Genomic DNA, 14,056 nt, shown 5'->3' with positions numbered 1-14,056 from the left:
AGAGTAAAGCTCCCTCTACACTCTCCCCATCAACCCCTCCCAGGACATGTCCAGCACGGGGTGAGAGACACAGTAAAGCTCCCTCCACACTGTCCCCTATCAAACACTCCCAGGACAGGTACAGCACAGGGTTAGATACAGAGTAAATCTCCCACTGCACTGACCCCATCAAACACTCCCATAACTGGAACCGCATGGGGTTAGATACAGAGTAAAGCTCCCTCGACACTGTGCCCATCAAACACTCCCAGGACAGATACAGCAAAGGGTTCGAAACAGAGTTAAGCACCCTCTCCACTGACCCCCATCAAACACTCCCAGGACAGGTACAGCACGGAGTTAGATACAGAGTAAAGCTCCCTCTACACTGTCCCCATCAAACACTCCCAGGACAGATACAGCAAAGTTTTCGAAATAGAGTAAAGCCCCCTCTACACTGTCCCCATCAAACACTCCCAGGACAGGTACAGCATGGGGTTAGATACAGAGTAAAGCTCCCTCTCCACTGTCCCCATCAACCACTCCCGGGACAGGTACAGCACGGGGTTAGATACAGAGTAAAGCTCCCTCTACAATGTGCCCATCAAACACTCCCAGGACAGGTACAGCACGGGGTTAGATACAGAGTAAAGCTCCCTCTACACTGTCCCCATCAAACACTCCCAGGACAGGTACAGCACGGGGTTAGATACAGAGAAAAGCTCCCTCTGCACTGTCCCCCATCAAACACTCCCAGGACACGTACAGCACGGGGTTTGATGCAGGGTAAAGCTCCATCGACACTGTCCCCATCAAACACTCCCAGGACAGGTACAGCACGGGGTTAGATACAGAGTAATGCTCCCTCTACACTGTCCCCACCAAACCCTCCCAGGACAGGTACAGCACGGGGTAAGATGGAGTGTAAAGCTCCCGCGACACTGTCCCCATCAAACAGTCCCAGGACAGGTACAGCACGGGGTTAGATACAGAGTAAAGCTCCCTCTACACCGTCCCCATCAAACACTCCCAGGACAGGTACAGCACGGGGTTAGATACAGAGTAAAGCTCCCTCTACACTGTCCCCATCAAACACTCCCGGGACAGGTACAGCACGGGGTTAGATACAGAGTAAAGCTCCCTCTACACTGTCCCCCATCAAACACTCCCAGGACAGGTACAGCACGGGGTTAGATACAGAGTAAAGCTCCCTCTACACTGTCCCCCATCAAACACTCCCAGGACAGGTACAGCACGGGGTTAGATACTGAGTAAAGCTCCCTCTACACTGTCCCCCATCAAACACTCCCAGGACAGGTACAGCACGGGGTTAGATACAGAGCAAAGCTCCCTCGACACTGTCCCCATCAAACACTCCCAGAACCGGAACCGCACGGGGTTAGATACAGAATAAAGCTCCCTCTCCACTGTCCCCATCAAACGCTCCCAGGACAGGTACAGCACGGGGTTAGATACAGAGTAAAGCTCCCTCTACACTGTCCCCCATCAAACACTCCCAGGACAGGTACAGCACGGGATTAGATACAGAGTAAAGCTCCCTCGACACTGTCCCCCATCAAACACACCCTGGACAGGTACAGCATGGAGTTCGATACAGAGTAAAGCTCCCTCTGCACTGTCCCCATCAAACGCTCCCAGGACAGGTACAGCACGGGGTTAGATACAGAGTAAAGCTCCCTGTACACTGTCCCCCATCAAACACTCCCAGGACAGGTACAGCACGGGGTTAGATACAGAGTAAAGCTCCCTCGACACTGTCCCCCATCAAACACACCCTGGACAGGTACAGCATGGAGTTCGATACAGAGTAAAGCTCCCTCTGCACTGTCCCCATCAAACACTCCCTGGATAGATACAGCACGGTGTTCGATACAGAGTAAAGCTCCCTCTGCACTGTCCCCCATCAAACACTCCCAGGACACGTACAGCACGGGGTTAGATACAGAGTAAAGCTCCCTCTACACTGTCCCCCATCAAACACTCCCAGGACAGGTACAGCACGGGGTTAGATACAGAGTAAAGCTCCCTCTGCACTGTCCCCCATCAAACACTCCCAGGACAGGTACAGCACGGGGTTAGATACAGAGTAAAGCTCCCTCTACACTGTCCCCCATCAAACACTCCCAGGACAGGTACAGCACGGGGTTAGATATAGAGTAAATCTCCCACTGCACTGTCCCCATCAAACACTCCCAGAACTGGAACCGCATGGGGTTAGATTCAGAGTCAAGCTCCCTCTACACTGTGCCCATCAAACACTCCCAGGACAGATACAGCCAAGGGTTCGAAACAGAGTAAAGCACCCTCTCCACTGACCCCCATCAAACACTCCCAGGACAGGTACAGCACGGAGTTAGATACAGAGTAAAGCTCCCTCTACACTGTGCCCATCAAACACTCCCAGGACAGATACAGCAAAGTTTTCGAAACAGAGTAAAGCCCCCTCTACACTGTCCCCATCAAACACTCCCAGGACAGGTACAGCATGGGGTTAGATACAGAGTAAAGCTCCCTCTACACTGTCCCCCATCAACCACTCCCGGGACAGGTACAGCACGGGGTTAGATACAGAGTAAAGCTCCCTCTACACTGTGCCCATCAAACACTCCCAGGACAGATACAGCAAAGGGTTCGAAACAGAGTAAAGCTCCCTCTGCACTGTCCCCATCAAACACTCCCAGGACAGGTACAGCACGGGGTTAGATACAGATGAAAGCTCCCACCACACTGTCCCCATCAAACACTCCCAGGACAGGTACAGCACGGGGTTAGATACAGAGTAAAGCTCCCTCTGCACTGTCCCCCATCAAACACTCCCAGGACACGTACAGCACGGGGTTTGATACAGGGTAAAGCTCCATCGACACTGTCCCCCATCAAACACTCCCAGGACAGGTACAGCACAGGGTTAGATACAGAGTAAAGCTCCCTCTACACTGTCCCCATCAAACACTCCCAGGACAGGTACAGCACGGGGTTAGATACAGAGTAAAGCTCTCTCTACACTGTCCCCATCAAACACTCCCAGGACAGGTACAGCACGGGGTTAGATACAGAGTAATGCTCCCTCTACACTGCCCCACCAAACCCTCCCAGGACAGGTACAGCACGGGGTAAGATGGAGCGTAAAGCTCCCGCGACACTGTCCCATCAAACACTCCCAGGACAGGTACAGCACGGGGTTAGATACAGAGTAAAGCTCTCTCTACACTGTCCCCATCAAACACTCCCGGGACAGGTACAGCACGGGGTTAGATACAGAGTAAAGCTCCCTCTACACTGTCCCCCATCAAACACTCCCAGGACAGGTACAGCACGGGGTTAGATACAGAGTAAAGCTCCCTCTACACTGTCCCCCATCAAACACTCCCAGGACAGGTACAGCACGGGGTTAGATACAGAGCAAAGCTCCCTCGACACTGTCCCCATCAAACACTCCCAGAACCGGAACCGCACGGGGTTAGATACAGAGTAAAGCTCCCTCGACACTGTCCCCATCAAAGACAGCCTGGACAGGTACAGCACGGGGTTAGATATAGAGTAAATCTCCCACTGCACTGACCCCATTAAACACTCCCAGAACTGGAACCGCATGGGGTTAGATACAGAGTAAAGCTCCCTCTACACTGTGCCCATCAAACACTCCCAGGACAGATACAGCAAAGGGTTCGAAACAGAGTAAAGCACCCTCTCCACTGACCCCCATCAAACACTCCCAGGACAGGTACAGCACGGAGTTAGATACAGAGTAAAGCTCCCTCTACACTGTGCCCATCAAACACTCCCAGGACAGATACAGCAAAGTTTTCGAAACAGAGTAAAGCCCCCTCTACACTGTCCCCATCAAACACTGCCAGGACAGGTACAGCATGGGGTTAGATACAGAGTAAAGCTCCCTCTACACTGTCCCCATCAACCACTCCCGGGACAGGTACAGCACGGGGTTAGATACAGAGTAAAGCTCCCTCTACAATGTGCCCATCAAACACTCCCAGGACAGATATAGCAAAGGGTTCGAAACAGAGTAAAGCTCCCTCTACACTGTCCCCATCAAACACTCCCAGGACAGGTACAGCACGGGGTTAGATACAGAGAAAAGCTCCCTCTGCACTGTCCCCCATCAAACACTCCCAGGACACGTACAGCACGGGGTTTGATACAGGGTAAAGCTCCATCGACACTGTCCCCCATCAAACACTCCCAGGACAGGTACAGCACGGGGTTAGATACAGAGTAAAGCCCCCTCGACACTGTCCCCATCAAACACTCCCAGGACAGGTACAGCACGGGGTAAGATGGAGTGTAAAGCTCCCGCGACACTGTCCCCATCAAACAGTCCCAGGACAGGTACAGCACAGGGTTAGATACAGAGTAAAGCTCCCTCTACACTGTCCCCATCAAACACTCCCGGGACAGGTACAGCACGGGGTTAGATACAGAGTAAAGCTCCCTCTACACTGTCCCCATCAAACACTCCCAGGACAGGTAATGCACGGGGTTAGATACAGAGTAAAGCTCCCTCTACACTGTCCCCCATCAAACACACCCAGGACAGGTACAGCACGGAGTTAGATACAGAGTAAAGCTCCCTCTCCACTGTCCCCCATCAAACACTCCCAGGACAGGTACAGCACGGGGTTAGATACAGAGTAAAGCTCCCTCTACACTGTCCCCCATCAAACACTCCCAGGACAGGTACAGCACGGGGTTAGATACAGAGCAAAGCTCCCTCGACACTGTCCCCATCAAACACTCCCAGGACCGGAACCGCACGGGGTTAGATACAGAATAAAGCTCCCTCTACACTGTCCCCATCAAACGCTCCCAGGACAGGTACAGCACGGGGTTAGATACAGAGTAAAGCTCCCTCTACACTGTCCCCCATCAAACACTCCCAGGACAGGTACAGCACGGGATTAGATACAGAGTAAAGCTCCCTCGACACTGTCCCCCATCAAACACACCCTGGACAGGTACAGCATGGAGTTCGATACAGAGTAAAGCTCCCTCTGCACTGTCCCCATCAAACACTCCCTGGATAGATACAGCACGGTGTTCGATACAGAGTAAAGCTCCCTCTACACTGTCCCCCATCAAACACTCCCAGGACAGGTACAGCACGGGGTAAGATACAGAGTAAAGCTCCCTCTACACTGTCCCCCATCAAACACTCCCAGGACAGGTACAGCACGGGGTTAGATACAGAGTAAAGCTCCCTCTACACTGTCCCCATCAACCACTCCCGGGACAGGTACAGCACGGCGTTAGATACAGATGAAAGCTCCCACCACACTGTCCCCATCAAACACTCCCAGGACAGGTACAGCACGGGGTTAGATACAGAGTAAAGCTCCCTCTGCACTGTCCCCCATCAAACACTCCCAGGACACGTACAGCACGGGGTTTGATACAGAGTAAAGCTCCCTCTACACTGTCCCCATCAAACACTCCCGGGACAGGTACAGCACGGGGTTAGATACAGAGTAAAGCTCCCTCTACACTGTCCCCATCAAACACTCCCAGGACAGGTACAGCACGGGGTTAGATACAGAGTAAAGCTCCCTCTACACTGTCCCCATCAAACACTCCCAGGACAGGGACAGCACGGGGTTAGATACAGAGTAAAGCTCCCTCTACACTGTCCCCATCAAACACTCCCAGGACAGGTACAGCACGGGGTTAGATACAGAGTAAAGCTCCCTCTACACTGCCCCCATCAAACACTCCCAGGACAGGTACAGCACGGGGTTAGATACAGAGCAAAGCTCCCTCGACACTGTCCCCATCAAACACTCCCAGGACAGGTACAACACGGGGTTAGATACAGAGTAAAGCTCCCTCTACACTGTCCCCCATCAAACACTCCCAGGACAGGTACAGCACAGGGTTAGATACAGAGTAATGCTCCCTCTACACTGTCCCCATCAAACACTCCCAGGACAGGTACTGCACAGGGTTAGATACAGAGTAAAGCTCCCTCCACACTGTCCCCCATCAAACACTCCCAGGACAGGTACAGCACGGGGTTAGATACAGAGTAAAGCTCCCTCTACACTGTCCCCCATCAAACACTCCCAGGACAGGTACAGCACAGGGTTAGATACAGAGCATAGCTCCCTCTACACTGTCCCCCATCAAACACTCCCAGGACAGGTACAGCACGGGGTTAGATACAGAGTAAAGCTCCCTCTGCACTGTCCCCCATCAAACACTCCCAGGACAGGTACAGCATGGGGTTAGATACAGAGTAAAGCTCCCTCTACACTGTCCCCCATCAAACACTCCCAGGACAGGTACAGCACGGGGTTAGATACAGAGTAAAGCTCCCTCTACACTGTCCCCCATCAAACACTCCCAGGACAGGTGCAGCACGGGGTTAGATACAGAGTAAAGCTCCCTCTACACTGTCCCCCATCAAACACTCCCAGGACAGGTACAGCATGGGGTTAGATACAGAGTAAAGCTCCCTCTACACTGTCCCCCATCAAACACTCCCAGGACAGGTACAGCACGGGGTTAGATACAGAGTAAAGCTCCCTCTACACTGCCCCCATCAAACACTCCCAGGACAGGTACAGCACGGGGTTAGATACAGAGTAAAGCTCCCTCTACACTGTCCTCATCAAACACTCCCAGGACAGGTACAGCACGGGGTTAGATACAGAGTAAAGCTCCCTCTACACTGTCCCCGTCAAACACTCCCAGGACAGGGACAGCACGGGGTTAGATACAGAGTAAAGCTCCCTCTGCACTGTCCCCATCAAACACTCCCAGGACAGGTACAGCACGGGGTTAGATACAGAGTAAAGCTCCCTCTACACTGTCCCCATCAAACACCCCCAGGACAGGTACAGCACGGGGTTAGATACAGAGTAAAGCTCCCTCTGCACTGTCCCCATCAAACACTCCCAGGACAGGTACAGCACGGGGTTAGATACAGAGTAAAGCTCCCTCTACACTGTCCCCATCAAACACTCGCAGGACAGGTACAGCACGGGGTTAGATACAGAGTAAAGCTCCCTCTGCACTGTCCCCATCAAACACTCCCAGGACAGGTACAGCACGGGGTTAGATACAGAGTAAAGCTCCCTCTACACTGTCCCCATCAAACACTCCCAGGACAGGTACAGCACAGGGTTTCGATCAATCGGAATCTTACCTGGAGAATGAACCAGCTCACTCATTCTCGTACTAAGTTCACCTCCGCATCGAAAAGTAATTCGCCCAGACTCTGAAAATGAGAGAGAGAGAGAGGAATTAGTGAGAGAGTTACACGCATTCCCTGTTCGTGTAATCAGGAAGGCGACAGTGATACAGCGCGGGGTGATCCTGTGTGTGGGCGTGTCTGCTTCTGAGACTCCCAGCAAAACCAAACACCGACACCTTCCCAGCTCTTCAACTGTGGAACATGCGCATCTGGACAATCACGCTCTGTATCGAACCCCGTGCTGTACCTGTCCTGGGAGTGTTTGATGGGGACAGTGTAGAGGGAGCTTTACTCTGTATCTAACCCCGTGCTGTACCTGTCCTGGGAGTGTTTGATGGGGACAGTGCAGAGGGAGCTTTACTCTGTATCTAACCCCGTGCTGTACCTGTCCTGGGAGTGTTTGATGGGGGACAGTGTAGAGGGAGCTTTACTCTGGATCTAACCCCATGCTGTACCTGTCCTGGGAGTGTTTGATGGGGACAGTGTAGAGGGAACTTTACTCTGTATCTCACCCCGTGCTGTACCTGTCCTGGGAGTGTTTGATGGGGGACAGTGTAGAGGGAGCTTTACTCTGTATCTAACCCCGTGCTGTACCTGTCCTGGGAGTGTTTGATGGGGACAGTGTAGAGGGAGCGTTACTCTGTATCTAACCCCGTGCTGTCCCTGTCCTGGGAGTGTTTGCTGGGGACAGTGTAGAGGGAGCTTTACTCTGTATCTAACCCCGTGCTGTACCTGTCCTGGGAGTGTTTGATGGGGACAGTGTAGAGGGAGCTTTACTCTGTATCTAACCCCGTGCTGTACCTGTCCTGGGAGTGTTTGATGGGGACAGTGTAGAGGGAGCTTTACTCTGTATCTAACCCCGTGCTGTACCTGTCCTGGGAGTGTTTCATGGGGACAGTGTAGAGGGAGCTTTACTCTGTATCTAACCCCGTGCTGTTCCTGTCCTGGGAGTGTTTGATGGGGACAGTGCAGAGGGAGCTTTACTCTGTATCTAACCCCGTGCTGTACCTGTCCTGGGAGTGTTTGATGGGGGACAGTGTAGAGGGAGCTTTAATCTGTATCTAACCCCGTGCTGTACCTGTCCTGGGAGTGTTTGATGGGGACAGTGTAGAGGGAGCTTTACTCTGTATCTAACCCCGTGCTGTACCTGTCCTGGGAGTGTTTGATGGGGGACAGTGTAGAGGGAGCTTTACTCTGTATCGAACCCCGTGCTGTACCTGTCCTGGGAGTGTTTGATGGGGATAGTGTAGAGGGAGCTTTACTCTGTATCTAACCCCGTGCTGTACCTGTCCTGGGAGTGTTTGATGGGGACAGTGTAGGGGGAGCTTTACTCTGTATCTAACCCCGTGCTGTACCTGTCCTGGGAGTGTTTGATGGGGACAGTGTAGAGGGAGCTTTACTCTGTATCTAACCCCGTGCTGTACCTGTCCTGGGAGTGTTTGATGGGGACAGTGTAGAGGGAGCTTTACTCTGTATCTAACCCCGTGCTGTACCTGTCCTGGGAGTGTTTGATGGGGGACAGTGTAGAGGGAGCTTTACTCTGTATCTAACCCCGTGCTGTACCTGTCCTGGGAGTGTTTGATGGGGAAAGTGTAGAGGGAGCTTTACTCTGTATCTAACCCCGTGCTGTACCTGTCCTGGGAATGTTTGACGGGGACAGTGTAGAGGGAGCTTTACTCTGTATCTAACACCGTGCTGTACCTGTCCTGGGAATGTTTGACGGGGACAGTGTAGAGGGAGCTTTACTCTGTATCTAACCCCGTGCTGTACCTGTCCTGGGAATGTTTGATGGGGAACAGTGTCGAGGGAGCTTTACTTTGTATCTAACCCCGTGCTGTACCTGTCCTGGGAGTGTTTGATGGGGGACAGTGTGGAGGGAGCTTTACTCTGTATCTAACCCCGAGCTGTACCTGTCCTGGGAGTGTTTGATGGGGGACAGTGTGGAGGGAGCTTTACTCTGTATCTAACCCCGTGCTGTACCTGTCCTGAGAGTGTTTGATGGGGGACAGTGTAGAGGGAGCTTTACTCTATATCTAACCCCGTGCTGTACCTGTCCTGGGAGTGTTTGATGGGGACAGTGTAGAGGGAGCTTTACTCTGTATCTCACCCTGTGCTGTACCTGTCCTGGGAGTGTTTGATGGGGGACAGTGTAGAGGGAGCCTTACTCTGTATCTAACCCCGTGCTGTACCTGTCCTGGGAGTGTTTGATGGGGACAGTGTAGAGGGAGCTTTCCTCTGTATCTAACCCCGTGCTGTACCTGTCCTGGGAATGTTTGATGGGGAACAGTGCAGAGGGAGCTTTACTCTGTATCTAACCCCGTGCTGTACCTGTCCTGAGAGTGTTTGATGGGGGACAGTGTAGAGGGAGCTTTACTCTATATCTAACCCCGTGCTGTACCTGTCCTGGGAGTGTTTGATGGGGACAGTGTAGAGGGAGCTTTACTCTGTATCTCACCCTGTGCTGTACCTGTCCTGGGAGTGTTTGATGGGGGACAGTGTAGAGGGAGCCTTACTCTGTATCTAACCCCGTGCTGTACCTGTCCTGGGAGTGTTTGATGGGGACAGTGTAGAGGGAGCTTTACTCTGTATCTAACCCCGTGCTGTACCTGTCCTGGGAGTGTTTGATGAGGACAGTGTGGAGGGAGCTTTACTCTGTATCTAACCCCGTGCTGTGCCTGTCCTGGGAGTGTTTGATTGGGACAGTGTAGAGGGAGCTTTACTCTGTATCTCACCCTGTGCTGTACCTGTCCTGGGAGTGCTTGATGGGGACAGTGTAGAGGGAGCCTTACTCTGTATCTAACCCCGTGCTGTACCTGTCCTGGGAGTGCTTGATGGGGATAGTGTAGAGGGAGCCTTACTCTGTATCTAACCCCGTGCTGTACCTGTCCTGGGAGTGTTTGATGGGGTCAGTGTGGAGGGAGCTTTACTCTGTATCGAACCCCGTGCTGTTCCTGTCCTGGGAGTGTTTGATGGGGGACAGTGTAGAGGGAGCTTTACTCAGTATCTCACCCCGTGCTGTACCTGTCCTGGGAGTGTTTGATGGGGACAGTGTGGAGGGAGCTTTACTCTGTATCTAACCCCGTGCTGTCCCTGTCCTGGGAGTGTTTGATGGGGGGACAGTGTAGAGGGAGCTTTACTCTGTATCTAACCCCGTGCTGTCCCTGTCCTGGGAGTGTTTGATGGCGGGACAGTGTAGAGGGAGCTTTACTCTGTATCTCACCCCGTGCTGTCCCTGTCCTGGGAGTGTTTGATGGGGGACAGTGTGGAGGGAGCTTTACTCTGTATCTAACCCCGTGCTGTCCCTGTCCTGGGAGTGTTTGATGGGGACAGTGTAGAGGGAGCTTTACTCTGTATCGAACCCCGTGCTGTACCTGTCCTGGGAGTGTTTGATGGGGGACAGTGTGGAGGGAGCTTTACTCTGTATCTAACCCCGTGCTGTACCTGTCCTGGGAGTGTTTGATGGGGGACAGTGTAGAGGGAGCTTTACTCTGTATCTAACCCCGTGCTGTACCTGTCCTGGGAGTGTTTGATGGGGACAGTGTAGAGGGAGCTTTACTCTGTATCTAACCCCGTGCCGTACCTGTCCTGGGAGCGTTTGATGGGGACAGTGTAGAGGGAGCTTTACTCTGTATCTAACCCCGTGCTGTACCTGTCCTGGGAGTGTTGATGGGGACAGTGTAGAGGGAGCTTTACTCTGTATCTAACCCCGTGCTGTATCTGTCCTGGGAGTGTTTGATGGGGACAGTGTAGAGGGAGCTTTACTCTGTATCTAACCCCATGCTGTACCTGTCCTGGGAGTGTTTGATGGGGACAGTGTAGAGGGAGCTTTACTCTGTATCTAACCCCATGCTGTACCTGTCCTGGGAGTGTTTGATGGGGACAGTGTAGAGGGAGCTTTACTCTGTATCTAACCCCGTGCTGTACCTGTCCTGGGAGTGTTTGATGGGGACAGTGTAGAGGGAGCTTTACTCTGTATCTAACCCCGTGCTGTACCTGTCCTGGGAGTGTTTGATGGGGACAGTGTAGAGGGAGCTTTACTCTGTATCTAAACCCGTGCTGTATCTGTCCTGGGAGTGTTTGATGGGGACAGTGTAGAGGGAGCTTTACTCTGTATCTAACCCCGTGTTGTACCTGTCCTGGGAGTGTTTGATGGGGGACAGTGTAGAGGGAGCTTTACTCTGTATCTAACCCCGTGTTGTACCTGTCCTGGGAGTGTTTGATGGGGACAGTGTAGAGGGAGCTTTACTCTGTATCTAACCCCGTGCTGTACCTGTCCTGGGAGTGTTTGATGGGGACAGTTTAGAGGGAGCTTTACTCTGTATCTAACCCCGTGCTGTACCTGTCCTGGGAGTGTTTGATGGGGACAGTGTGGAGGGAGCTTTACTCTGTATCTAACCCCGTGCTGTACCTGTCCTGGGAGTGTTTGATGGGGACAGTTTAGAGGGAGCTTTACTCTGTATCTAACCCCGTGCTGTACCTGTCCTGGGAGTGTTTGATGGGGACAGTGTGGAGGGAGCTTTACTCATCACCTTGATGTTGTGTCGTTGGTGTTCATAAAATTAATGAACAATTATAAAGATTTGAGAGGTGAGAAGGTCACATGTTTCCTTTTAAAAAATGGGGCGTGTTTTTCTGTGTCTAAAGTTTTCAGAGAACTGCAGGTACACAGAGTGTCCAAACTGAAACATTTTTTCAAAGTCCAGGCAGTCATGTTGCCATGACAACGGGATGTTTTTGAATTCTGCTCAATCAGTTTTAAATCGGCTCTTTGCTCACTGCAGCCTATGAGATTTAAACTTGATGTTTTGGTAACCTGAGAACCAATTGTTGATATGTCATAGAATCATAGAATCATAGAAACCCTACAGTGCAGAAGGAGGCCATTCGGCCCATCGAGTCTGCACCGACCACAATCCCACGCAGGCCCTACCCGCTAATCCCTTTTTTTTTACCCGCTAATTTACCCGCTAATCCCTCTAACCTACACATCCAAGGACTCTAAGCGGCAATTTTTAACCTGGCCAATCAACCTAACCCGCACATCTTTGGACACTAAGGGGCAATTTAGCATGGCCAATCCACCCAACCTGCACATCTTTGGACACTAAGGGACAATTTAGCATGGCCAATCCACCCAACCTGCACATCTTTGGACACTAAGGGACAATTTAGCATGGCCAATCCACCCAACCTGCACATCTTTGGACACTAAGGGACAATTTAGCATGGCCAATCCACTCAACCTGCACATCTTTGGACACGAAGGGACAATTTAGCATGGCCAATCCACCTAACCTGCACATCTTTGGACACGAAGGGACAATTTAGCATGGCCAATCCACTCAACCTGCACATCTTTGGACACTAAGGGGCAATTTAGCATGGCCAATCCACCCAACCTGCACATCTTTGGACACTAAGGGACAATTTAGCATGGCCAATCCATCTAACCCGCACATCTTTGGACACTAAGGGGCAATTTAGCATGGCCAATCCACTCAACCTGCACATCTTTGGACACTAAGGGGCAATTTAGCATGGCCAATCCACCCAACCTGCACATCTTTGGACACTAAGGGACAATTTAGCATGGCCAATCCATCTAACCCACACATCTTTGGACACTAAGCGACAATTTAGCATGGCCAATCCATCTAACCCGCACATCTTTGGACACTAAGGGGCAATTTAGCATGGCCAATCCACCCAACCTGCACATCTTTGGACACTAAGGGACAATTTTAGCATGGCCAATCCATCAAACCCGCACATCTTTGGACACTAAGGGACAATGTCTAATCAAATATTAAGTTGATCTTTCTCTTCACCCTAGCTGTGACTGTAACACTACATTCTGCACCCTCTCCTTTCCTTCTCAATGAATGGTATGCTTTGTCTGGATAGCGCGCAAGAAACAATACTTTTCACTGTATCCCAATACATCTGACAATAATAAATCTAATCTAATCAAATTAAATCATGACATTTGCCTCCCCAACTGCCGACTGAACCTTCACGGTAACCTGTGGAGGATCTTCAACAAAGACTCGCTTTATGATTCTGGTTTCTGAAGAGATTTCCTGATTTCCCGACCCCTGACGTCCAACACTGGAAGCGAGGCCTAGCTTGGCCGAAAAGCCTGCTCACCGATAGTAATCCTCTTGCCCAGGGAGAGGCACTCCGTGAAGGTGGTGGTGGCCTTGTAGCCACTGTTGGTGCTGCTCTATGGCCAGGCGTTGCAACTCCGCCGATTGGGCCTGCATGGCTTGCAGTTGGTGGGCAGCAGACATTGGAGCTGGGACGGAACCCTGGAGTTCCCGGTACGGCGTTCCTGCGGGATTCAAGGAGAAGGTCGTGACACCTCCGCGTCCATTCAGCCCCTATCTCTCTCTCTCTCTCTCGAGCCTGTTACACAGGAACAGGGAGGAGGCCATTCAGCCCCTCTCTCTCGAGCCTGTTACACAGGAACAGGAGGAGGCCCATTCAGCCCCTCTCTCTCGAGCCTGTTACACAGGAACAGGAGGAGGCCATTCAGCCCCTCTCTCTCTCTCGAGCCTGTTACACAGGAACAGGAGGAGGCCCATTCAGCCCCTATCTCTCTCTCGAGCCTGTTACACAGGAACAGGAGGAGGCCCATTCAGCCCCTCTCTCTCTCTCGAGCCTGTTACACAAGAACAGGAGGAGGCCCATTCAGCCCCTATCTCTCTCGAGCCTGTTACACAGGAACAGGAGGAGGCCCATTCAGCCCCTCTCTCTCTCTCTCGGGCCTGTTACACAGGAACAGGAGGAGGCCATTCAGCCCACTCTCTCTCTCTTGAGCCTGTTACACAGGAAACAGGAGGAGGCCAT

The 14,056-nt window shown here is 52.1% G+C and overlaps 1 long non-coding RNA gene across 1 annotated transcript in view; it reads right to left on the bottom strand.

Moving 5' to 3' along the window:
- The window catches only part of LOC144488778 (uncharacterized), a 45,776-nt gene extending 32,243 nt beyond the window's left edge, over nt 1-13,533 (bottom strand). Inside the window, exons 1-2 of the long non-coding RNA XR_013496653.1 lie at nt 13,355-13,533; nt 7,160-7,231 (exon numbers count right to left, since the gene is read on the bottom strand). This is a non-coding gene — a long non-coding RNA (uncharacterized LOC144488778). The remainder of the gene's footprint in view (nt 1-7,159; nt 7,232-13,354) is intronic.
- Nucleotides 13,534-14,056: the final 523 nt, after the last annotated feature.

The sequence above is a fragment of the Mustelus asterias genome, unplaced genomic scaffold (assembly GCF_964213995.1).
Source record: "Mustelus asterias unplaced genomic scaffold, sMusAst1.hap1.1 HAP1_SCAFFOLD_1854, whole genome shotgun sequence".
Classification (NCBI taxonomy): Eukaryota; Metazoa; Chordata; class Chondrichthyes; order Carcharhiniformes; family Triakidae; genus Mustelus; species Mustelus asterias.
This window is presented reverse-complemented; position numbering and strand designations above follow the sequence as displayed.